Here is a 12,162-nt window from a genome sequence, read left to right on the forward strand (position 1 = left end):
AGAAAACACTGCAACTCTGAAAAAAAGCAGGTTGATGATGGTTCCCTTCCTAGAAGGATTTTCTTTCTCTGGTAGGTTGTTTGTATTGCCTGTTCGGCTTACAACAAATGTGGTAAGACTCCAAAGAACAAAAGGCTGATCTTGACTTTTCTGAAGAGTAAAGATACTCAACTTTTTCCTGTACTAAGAAATAGCATTGATTAAATGTATGTTAAAGGATATTTATTGATTGCTATGTCACAGAGCAGGCGATATCATTCAGTCTTATTTTCCCTTAAATGCTGAAGGCAGTGCTGAACAAATGGTATAAATTAAACCAGTAGGGAATTAAATCCACATTATATTTAAAATTGGACTGTTGGTACTTAAAGCTCCTGTCCTCGCTTTCTTCTATTTTGTCTATTTCCTCAGCAATTTCAGATAGCAAATACATTCTCTAAAGTCTTGTAAATGGCATGGTGATGAGTCTTTGCAGAGAGTGGCTTAGGTAATCTAAATGTTACCTTATATCTTGACAGATATATGCTTATTGTAATTGCTTACTTTGTGTCCTGTACATGGAAAGACTGTGAATCTCAGAAATAAAGCACTATGTAATGAATTAGCTCCAGTGATAACTACCCTTTTTATTGTACAGCAGAGTAAACAGCTATTAATTTAAAACACGTAAATTGGAAATCTGAGAACCATATCACTCGCTGAAGTGGGATATATTTCTACAGAACGTGATTACTTCGATAATTCTTGAATATATAAGAATTGCTGTGAAGCAGAACAGTCAGACATTCCCCTTAAGAGGCATCAACTGCTACCTCATTAAAGGACGAAAGACTCTGTGGTCATGGGAAGAATTTACAAGTCCTTCCATTTCTAAATTAAAACCTGAAATAGTTTGAGGATAATGAGAATAAAGATAAGGGTTTGAAAGCTTATTACTTCCTATGAAGAAATGTCATATTCAGCATATGTTTGAAAGATTTGAAATATTGTGACATACCCCTGTATAGCTCAAAACTTGCAATTGGCCTCTGAAAAGTGTCCTGCTTTTAACTGAGGGTACTTCTTAGGAAAGGAAAGAGAGAAAGCACCAAAGAAATTGAAACCTGAGTCAGTATGTCATAGAAGGATATATACATTGAAGGTTATTATGCATTTAAAGAGATACTAATTTTCCAGTTCTTTAGGGTTATTCCAGAGCTTATGCTTTGGTTATCAGTAGCTACCAGTGGGTGTTTATGACATTAGATGCTACTTGGCTGAACATAGACTGATTCCAGGGAACACAACTCTAAAATCTCCTTTCTTAAACTGTCCTCAGAGCAGCTGCCCACTATCAGGGTTATGAGCTGCCCTCAGGAGACCTCTGGGGTGCTTCTTTCACTCAACTCCCTCATGAATGAATTTTAGGATCTTGATTTAGGAAGTCAGGATTCTGTGATGAGAAATAAACACATCCATTTCATGTACAGAGTTAATTTTTTAGAAAGGCAGAACACTTGCAAAGATTTAAGACTTTTTCCCTTTGAAAACTGCACCCTTACAAAACTCTTTTCCATTTTACTGGTTAATATTTTATTTTTTTTTCTTTAAATTTATAGGCGTGGATCACCACATAGTGATACTAGTAAGACAAAATGAAGCAAGAGAAGTTATATAGCCCATGTACCATGTGGAGAAAGTCGCCTTTGTTAAATTTCACTGTAGAGTTTTGAATATCCTGAAAAAACAATTAATGCCATTTGCACCTTAGGCAAGCTCTTTGAGCAGTCCCTTTTGGTTTATGTAACTTGATAGCTTGGATTTGCACACTCAAGGAGGCAACTTCAGTCTTGGGCTATCTGTGATGCCTCTCCTGTTTTTTCTTTTACTCTACTCCTTTAGTATGCAGTGCCATGCATTAATTCAAATTCAGTATTTGGTAATGGCCAGAAGGTAGCAGAGGTTCACTGAAGCTCATTATCAGAGACTCAGGATACACATAGTCCCCTGCTAACTCCTGACTTTTCCAGTCCCAGGTCCTCACTGGGGGCTGTCCTGAAGATCTCTCAATTCCAGCTCATTGTTAAGGCCTGTGCAATTCCTGCCCTAAAGCTCTCTCCTTTCAAATTTACTGCAAGGGTCTGAATGGTTTTTGCCCTCAGGCTCTATTCTTTCAGGCTGATTATCAGGGTTTGAAGGAATGTTGCCTCTGGGTTGTCTCCTTTCAGTTGCAATTTCTGAATTGGATCTCTTGCTGCCCTCAGATTTTCACCTTTCAGCTTCAGTATTTGGGTTTAAAGACCCACTGGCTATAAAAGACTTTCCATTTTAATATTTTCTTGTGCCATGCGTCAGTTAGATGTAGTTGCATTGGTCCTATTGATGATCCCTACCTTTTTCCATTTCCCAATATTCACCGAGTTGCCTTGCACAGGATTTTACTATTATCTCCACTTTTACTCTGTGTTGCAATACACTGTGAATATTCACTGATTATTTATTTAAGGTTTTTTTGAGTCACTTCCAAGTTTTGCTGGTATTTGAACATGCAAACTGCCATAAATTTGTCTCAGCGATAAACTAGCATAAAAGTGAATATGGACACATGCAGCCCTTCCAGGAGAACTCTGCCTGTTTGTTTTCCCCCAGAAGTAATTTACATATCTGAATACTTTAAGCTCAAAATTCCAAAGATATTTGTCTTTGTTCCACTTAGCAAAGACTTGCAATTTAGATTCTTGAATTCAGTATTTAACATCAGACTCTATTTAACTCAGACCCTGACACCTGTTACAAGAAGCTCACTGAAAATGTTGAATAAATTACAGTGGGACAGGAGCTTCTGAGGGACTGATTTATCAAGTTGCTAAAAATGTTAGTAGGATTCTGAATTGATTTATAGAAATACTTATCACGTGCATAACTTTGTTTTTTTAAGCTGAAGTTCATTATCTGCAAGGACTGCATCAATCAGGAAGCTAGCAAGGTTCAGAGCACGAGTTTTGGTTATTATTATTTAAGATGGATAAATCCATGTTATGTGTGCCAAACACAAAAGCTCTTTTGGAGTAGGGATTTTTTTGTTTTTGTTTTCTTTTTTTGTTTGTTTGTTTGTTTTGGGGTGTGGTTTTTTGTTGTTGTTGTTTTTTTGTTTTTTTAATATAGTGATAACTTCCTGCAGGAGGCAACCTTTGGAGTGCTTAGCCATCTCCCGAATGCATTTCATTCCATTTCCCTCAACATGTTTGACATAGTGAAAGACCAAACTATATCTAGAACTACATTCACATCTACCTTACAATAACAGAAGCATTGATTCTTATGAGTTTAAGATCACTTGCAACAGCCCTTGCAGCAGTGATTTAATTGGAGTCTGATTGAAGTCAGTTGCCTTTATTTCCCTTTATTGCAAGCACTTTGTCATATTTCATTGAAGTGAGGAAGAGCCAGGCTTTTAACTTCATTGTCTGTTTAAAAAAAAAAGAAAAAAAAAACCTAAATGTGCTAAATTTATTATTCATATTTGTTAAATTTTACTGCAGGTAGTTTAAAAGGGTCATGAGTTGTGGGCATTTAAGAACCTAAGACTTTTGACAAATAAGTAGCTCCCAGACAGTAAGTAGCTATTATACATGGTGTGTTTCACAGCAAGTTTCCATGGAAATATGATTTGTATTGCCCATTAAAAGTTCAGTGTCATTGCTCTTTTATCAAGGTAAGCTGCATCACATTACCTCACATACTGTATGGCATGTTGTAGGAGAGGAAAGACACACAGAAAATAACAGTGAACAGCTGAAATGCAGTTATTTATTACCTTATATTAATATGAAAAGTATCTTTTAATTCTTAAAAATGGAATTTAGACTCTACATCATGTATAGAAGAAAATCCCAATGCGTTGTTTATCCTTATTTTCAACAGAAGTGAATGATGCAAGGCTATGGGGGAGAAAAGCCAACAAACTCGAAGTATTCCTAAAATAAATAAATAAACTAGGGGAGGTTTGGCTGGTATGTATATATTAAGCATGATGTGACTGTCTTGATTGAGTACACAGCAAAATGCAAAGTTATTCTTTCCAAAAATATGCACTGTGAGACATCTTGTGCAATGAGGTCATATGAATCACTTCCTAATTAAAGTAAGACTTCTCTTTTAAAGAGTTATTAATTCCATTTAGAAGATCAACTAGTGTGCATTCAGCAACATGGTGTCGCCAGTATATGAAATGATAAATGTGAAAATATTTTTTCTGTTTGTTTTGTAGGTAAGCTAATTTTACAAAAAAATGTTTGAAAAGGGAATGTGTCTGAAATGCTAATAGGCTTTTGAAAATTCTATTTGGTCTTGTACAGGATCTGGGATTTTGAGAATTCAGTTTGTTTAACCTTTACTCATTTTTCCCCCAACCAGGGTGTTTGTTAGGTTTATGTATGTTGGACTAGGCTGTGTCTTTACAGACCTCTCTTTTTGATATTCTTTGAAAATACCTAAATGATGATATCTCCAGGCTTTGACCTCTCCTTAAAACCTCAGACCATTGTCCTTTTTTGTCATATTTTCTGTTTTGTGGGCGATTTTTCCTAATGACCTCTATTCTGTCTTTTTATCCATTCTTTTGAATTCAAACACCTTCTTTTATTTTTATTCAGTCATTGCTAAAAAAAAATATTTCAAAATGTTCTCTTGGACTCATTGTAAATTTTGTGCATCTGATATGGATTATCATGGAACCTCTGTTTATTTATGTGGCATAGTTAAAGAATGGTGTTCTCCAATTTAGTACATCCACTAAAAATGCCATGTGCTGCTTTGCCTTCCTGCCCCCTCCAGCTGGAACCACAAAAGGCAAAGATTACAGGTTGAGATAAGAAAAAGTTACTGGGAACAGTGATAAGGTAAGCAAACAAAGAGTAACAGCAACAATATTTAATAACAAAATGTATAGGAAAAAAAGAAACTATTTAAGTGGAAAGGCCCTGACAATAAACAAATACCAGACCACTCCCTCTGCCAGTTTTTATCAACTGGTAGGAACTGGAGGGAGCCCATCTCCTCAGAAGAGAGTCCCTTCCTACCACCCCTGGCAATGACAGGAGGTGATACAGAACAAGATGCCCTGGACATGCCCCCTCCTGGCTGCTGTGGAAAAATTAACCCTGTCCTGGCTGGAACCAGGACGTTGCCACAGAGCAGATACAATGGAGCAAGCTACTCTGACATAACACACATTTCTTTACAAACAACATCAGACTTTATTTTACCTGTCCCTATTATACTAAGAAAATACTATATTAGGACACCAGATTAAAAATTATTTTAAATTAATTTCTCAAGATAGGTACTTCTTTGTGTTACAGTGCAACTGTCTCATTTTATGGGCAAGTCTTTTTTGATGTAAAACAACACAGTTCTACTGACAAGAAAATTAAAATAAATGTTGTTAACAATTAGCAAAATTCTCTACATCTGCTTTTCTTTAATGAATAAAAAAGAGCAGTTGGACAAAGGCGCTAATGAAGAAATTGATCATAGAATATACACAAAATCTGAGTAATCAAATAAAAATAAAATTAAATTTACTCTTGTAAATTTACTCTTTTACTCTTGTCCCTCACTACTGCTTAATCTTTTGCTAAAATATGTGCATATGACTAAAGAGAATTTACATTACTTTGTATGAAAGCAATATATACAGCTTTTGACACACCAGATTTTAATTAAGGCATGCAATTATTTTCTTTTTTATAGTCATAGCTACAACAGTAATTTAATCTTTAATATTTTATTGCTATTTTGATGCAGTGTACTTAAGGGTACCCTGTTAGGAAATGGTATGAGAGTCAATGTGTGAAGAAAAAAGGTGATGATATAACTTCAGTTATATTCTAATATACATTAATACATTAATATATTAATATATATGCTCTTATAAGAATTCATCAAATAGTTGTTTTCTTGGTGCATAAATTTACAAAGATGACAATCAAAGCCAGTCAATAGCAACAATGGGCTCTCTTGTAATCTATTATTTACTGTTAATTTACACTTCTGAAAAATGATTCTTTTGATGCTTTTTTATCAGTTAGTTTTATTCTTACAATAAAGTATAAAATTTTTTTAAATGCTTCCTTTGTAGACTTCTTTGAACCATGCAGGTATGTTCATCCATCACGATGAATTCATGATGAAAGTCTCAAACTGAGACATGGCTACACAAACCAGTAGAGATATGGGTGGATATTTTATATGTACTTCAGAAAGAAGATTTTTTTTAAATTTGAAATTTACTTTCTGGGAGTGCCATTCTTCTCAAATAGCTGAGTGTGTACCTTTTTAATTTAAACTGTAACAGAACACAACACAACCTATTGAAGTCAGTAAAAGGATAGTATGTTTACTTGTTTACTTCTGCACTGTGTCTAGGCAGAAACATCAATTTTATTTTCCACAGAAATAACCTTTCTTAAGGAACAGGGGCTAAAACAAAACATAGACTCTTCTCTAGCAAAGGAAGCTGGAGTTAAAAGTACTAGATTTGGTTTCCACCTGGCATAATCACTGAGATATGAGAGCCAACTTCTGCATTTTAAGTAAGTGATGTAAAAAATAAATACATTCTTTTCTCAATACATTATAAGGAAGCAGAAGTCTTTCAAAGGTTTAGTGCAACACAACCTATGTGCCTTACATTTGCAAATGCTATTTATGATGATAAAGTATTACAAAATTGAGGGCAAGACAAGTCCTGAACAGAAAGATTATTTAGTTCTGGCCCTTTATTTTATGAGATCAAAATATAAAACTCATGTGGGAAGCAGATGGACTCAAAACTCATTAGTCTACTTTGAAAGTAGCATTGATTTCTCCCCACAGCACTTCTTTTTGTCCAACAGTTGTAAGAAATATAAGCTGCTTATTTTTGTCTTTTTGCAAATATCAAACATGTTCCTTGATGTAGGAATACCAAATATTTCTGTTATATAGCTATGTATGTACAGGAGGAGGAAATCTAATGAAAGAAGACATACACTGTGTATGTCCTCATCCAGGCTAGTTTCTCTAGACTTGTCTTACATATATTTCTGGAGCATCATCCATCTCACTTTAAGGCAGTTATTGAAGCCAAAATTAGACAGATTATGTTCTAAAAGTGACTGGTTTTCTTCTCTTCTTTAGAAAGGGAGCCTAGGGTTACCTGAAAAGGTATAAATGTATAGAACTAGATGTGGGCAGTTAGGTCAGATGAATATCCACCTTACTTGGGTGAAGTTCTTGTTAAAAGATTTTTTATATATATAAATACTCATTAATGTAAATTAGAATAACTCTATTGACCAGAATAAAGCAAGATGGCTAGTTATACAAGGAAGAGAATCTATGATTTTTATCCAAAAAGACAGAAATTTTCACAATCTTGAGATGACCATAAACAAGTTTAAAGAATTGGGTAGTATGGCACGTTTTATCATATACTCTTTTTAAACAGAAATTTGAATTCTTAGGAGGTACAAACATACACACTAAGAGTAGGAATGAACTGACACTGAGCTAAACTTTTAACCAGACTGTTCTCATTTTGACCTCAGCAGAAGACTGTGGTAGGGAAGGAAAGGATTTCCATTGTGTGCACTAGATCTGATCTCATTTCTGTGCAGAGTGAACACTGCCATCCTCAGAGGGCAGACTTGCAACACTTTGCATATTAAACCTCCAGGCATGCTACTCTCTTTTTAAAAAGTATCTAAAACTTTTTTCCACTGCCATGACTACATCATTTGCAAAATAGACTTTTTTTTTTTTTTTTCTTTTTTTTTGTCATTTGCTTCCTTCTACCATAGCAGTTTATGTTGTGGTGCCTCTGGGAGAAGAGCTTTGCCTCCTTAATCTTACTACACTGTAATTTATCCTTTGAGGTGATAGTTCCCATAAAATTAAAACCTGTATTGGACTAGATTAAAAAAAAAAAAACAAAAAAAAACCCACTTATCCTCTGAAAATATTGAAGACAAAAGAAACTACCTAAGTGCAAATCCAAAATGATTAATAAAAAAAAATACATGAAGAAAAATAAAGTTACTTTAAGTAATCAGAATTTCAGTACAGTATATTTTTCATTTAACTTTAACAGGAAATAATGTAGCTTAATCTTTTAGAATGTGCTTTACTAAACATGGGGTTTGAAACAAAAAACCAAAACATTCTGAACCAAGAAAATAAGATATTATCATTAAAATTAAAAAAAAATGCTCTTATGGGACAGTTAGGTATCTGAATTAATTTTTCGAGATATTTTATTAATGCTTCATCACAAAGGTGGGATTTTTTTTTTAATATTTTAAAAGTGTTTTTCAGGAAACAAATAATTAAATGAAATTTTAAATGGCAAGACTATAAAATAGTTGACTATAGTAGATTTACCTAGGATATCACTGGACATTGATATTAAAGTTAGACTGGCAAAATGACCTTTTGCTATATAATCTTACCTATCTTACTATGAAGTCTCAACCCAAAATTTCCATTCTATGCCTGTCTTCATGATCTTTTATCTGTGAGAGTGACAGAAGCAACATTTTCCCCCTTTTATTTTATTTAAAGCTTTTCTTCATGAGAAACACTTCCAGATTCTCCTACACCAAATATAGTATCATAGACAATTTACCATTCAAAACTATGATTCTTAGTAATGTCATTCTGAAGTGTGCATACCCCAAAAGCCTCTTTGAGTAAATATCCCTTCAGGTATCTGGAGTTAACTTCTGACAGCTCTGGTTTATGAATGATTCACATTTTCATCAGCATCTCTAGTAGCATGTCTATAAATTGAAGAGATTTGTTTTAACTATCTCTTAAACCTTTTTTAAAATCCTCCTTTCTTTGTAGCAATTGAGTGATCTCTAAAATATATGCATAATTAATTTTTTAAACTTACATTTATGCATATATATTTATAATAAAGAGAAGAAAGTTATGGTTGTCTTTAACAGATGGTGAAGCTTTTGCAAAGATATTTGTACAACATTCTTGAAATAATGCGCATATTTTAAAATGTTAATTTGCATTCTTTGCAGACCAGAAAAAAAATAATCCATATTTAACTATCCATCTCTTCTGAAATAAGTTTTCAGTGAATGATCTGCAAGTTTTCAATACCTGTTGATAGAGCTGGGTAGAAATACACTAAATTTCCATGGGGACTGTTGAAATCCTAATGAGTCAGGTAGCATAAAAACAACAAAACATTAAATCTGCCATGAGGAAATTAATGCTACCATTTATTTTTTTACTTAATAAACCTTTTTTAATATTTTATATACTTGCTGTAAATAAACCTAAAGCTTTTCCTTATTCCACACCTGTCTGGTTTAGACATCAGAAGAAATTGAGCAAATGCTTTCATCTCAGTGTGACATATGACATATACACCTCATGGCTAGTCCTAAAATCCCAGAATTGTTGGAATTCAACCAGTTCACTGCTCCATCAATTTCTGATAGATGTTCTGTCACTGCCATGCCTTATCTCATCATGCTCAATGCTGTTGAGCTCTCAGAAAGATATTTCAGCAACAAATGATTCAGCAAGCAGAGAGAAACATAAAAAGCTTTTTATATGCTCAGAACTGGGCATTAGATATGCAGGAAAGCTGATATGGTTTTGTTTTGTTTTGTTTTGTTTTGTTTTTTGTTTGTTTTATTTTGTTAGGTTTTTTTTGTTTTTCTTCTGGTAGCATCTGAACTTAACTCCCCCTTTCTATGCAGCCTCTTCCTGTGTATATGCTGAAAGACAAAAAAACCTGACCATAACCTTAACTTCGTGGCAAATCACTGCTGAGTTTTGTCTAGATTGTATCTGTCCCAGAGGTAGAGGATGTGTCTACAGCAGCATTTTAATTTAAAAAAAAAAAAAAAGGAGTGCACATTTAACTGGTTCTCCTTGTCATTCCCCTTAACTCTGCTTTGAGTAACACCCCAGGGCGGTCTTGGAGAATATGAGCTGGGTTCCTGTTGGAAGAACTACACTTGTGTTTCAGTAGCACACTAAATGCAGTGTAGCAGTTAGTAGGCATTCATTAACACAAACTTTCTTGCATAGGTAGAAACCTAATTTGTAAGAAGCTCTTAAAATTTTTCTCAAGATGTGATTTGTGATGTAGAGGGCAATGCAAGAGCTGCACCAAAACTACTAAGTGACACTTGCTGCTGCCTCTACTTCAGCTCTGTTTTCTTAGCCAATGTATTTGTTTCCACTAAAAGCAAAAAATGATCAGAGAATTTCAGGTCTTTTACAGCCTTAACAATTCAATTATTATGTCTCTTAATATAAGCATCTTCACCAGCTATTTTAAAGCCATTGGTATTGTGTTTTCTTTGGGTCCTAATCCTTGCTCATATTCTCCATTGTTTGTAATCTCACTTATTAATATTTTAAGATCATGTCAGTTCATTCAAGAATACCACAATGTTTTATTTTGTCAAATCCTTTGCATTATTTTGCATTTAAAATAATCATAGAAACCATGCTGTGAACTCAGTCACATAATAAATTTTATGGAAGCTCTACCAAGACTGGTGGTATTTGGAATTTTTATTTAATGGAAGAATGGAAGTGATGTTTTTTATATGAGAGTAAGTTCTTAGCAGACTTTTCTGCATTTTTTTTTTCATTTCAATGAGGTCAATTACTCTGGTTTAGTATCAGAACTACATTAAAGTAGCAGTACGTAATCTGTCTAATGTTGTATAGATACAGTTATAAAAAATTCTCAAACATTGTTGTAAAGACTTCGATGCAACAAAGCAATAAAAGTTAAATGTCATTATTAACATACCAAAGTTGGTCTGTATTTGTAAAGATGCAAATAGTGAAATGCTTCTGCTGGAATTAAGGTGTAAATGGGATGACATGCAAAGTCAATAATACAGATTTTATTTAACAATGAATCTCAGATAGAGAGAAAGAAATGTAGAAGATGGAGGAGAGAGAGAGTTCAAGCAGAAGATAGCCACAATCCATGGATCCAACAACGTCCTGTTGGTCTTTCTTCACCCTGGGCGTCTAAATAGTGGGGGTCCTGAGGTCATTCAATTGTTTGCCCTATTTACACATTTTAGCAAACAATGCTGATTTCAGCACAATTGCTGTGTTACCTTTTCTCGTGGCTCTTAAATTCTGCATTCTTTGTGTCCAAAATCAGCAATACATTCTTCTCCACGGGTTTGTTACGTTCCCCCTAGGTCTGATGCAACACCCAGACAACAGAGCCAGGTTTATCTCTGGTGTGGGGGCTTTACCCACAGCGGCATACTGGGGAGAACAGGTGATTTGGTGATGGGTTGGTGGTCACAGGTGCTCTCTGTCCCTTAACTTGGGGTGATTTTTCTTTCACTGTGATATGTGTATGAGCAGTTGCTTCCTCACACAGTTTGCCAGTGGGAATTTTTGTCTGGATGAGTTACCAGGATGTGCCAGCCAGAGCAGGCCTGGAGTTAGCACCAAATAAGCTCCATTCTGTGCTTATTTCATGGCAAAGTCCCTCCGTGTCCTATACAGTGTTTGAGACAGACAACTCTGCTCTATAAGTCCTCGTGGTGTTTTAATAATAGAACAGAAAAGCTTAAACGATTTTTTAAACTTTCCTCAGATTAAAATTTTATCCAGTCAAAATTAGCCAGTTTCATTTTTAACAGACCTGATTTTTGAAACAAAGCTGTTTCGCCAAGGATCTTTTTCTACCAACTGTATTTGAGAGCAAAACAAACAACAGTGAGAAAGTTTTTTCTGACTGATGACATAGACTTAATTAACCAATTAACCTGTAAACAATTCCTACATTTTTACCATAACTATGGATATTCTACAAGATATGTTACCTTGACTGTTTCTTGATTCTAGAGTACATCAGTTATCATTTTATACACTATTATGGAATCACAAGGTACTGGGAAGGTAAGCTCACAAAAGACACAAAGGAGCAGTGTTTCCTCATCTTTAAGAACTAATCTAATTGTTATATCTTAATTGCATCTATCTGATAAAAATACAGCTGTCTTATAAACTAAAACAGAGATCCATTCCACATACATAGTTGCAGTGCAGCCAGCTGTGCATTTTGGAAGCTCAGAAAGACTTTTATCCTATATTAGAGTTCCTTATCCTTATAGACATTTATATTTT

This window comes from Cinclus cinclus, chromosome 2 (genome assembly GCF_963662255.1).
Source record: "Cinclus cinclus chromosome 2, bCinCin1.1, whole genome shotgun sequence".
Lineage (NCBI taxonomy): Eukaryota > Metazoa > Chordata > Aves > Passeriformes > Cinclidae > Cinclus > Cinclus cinclus.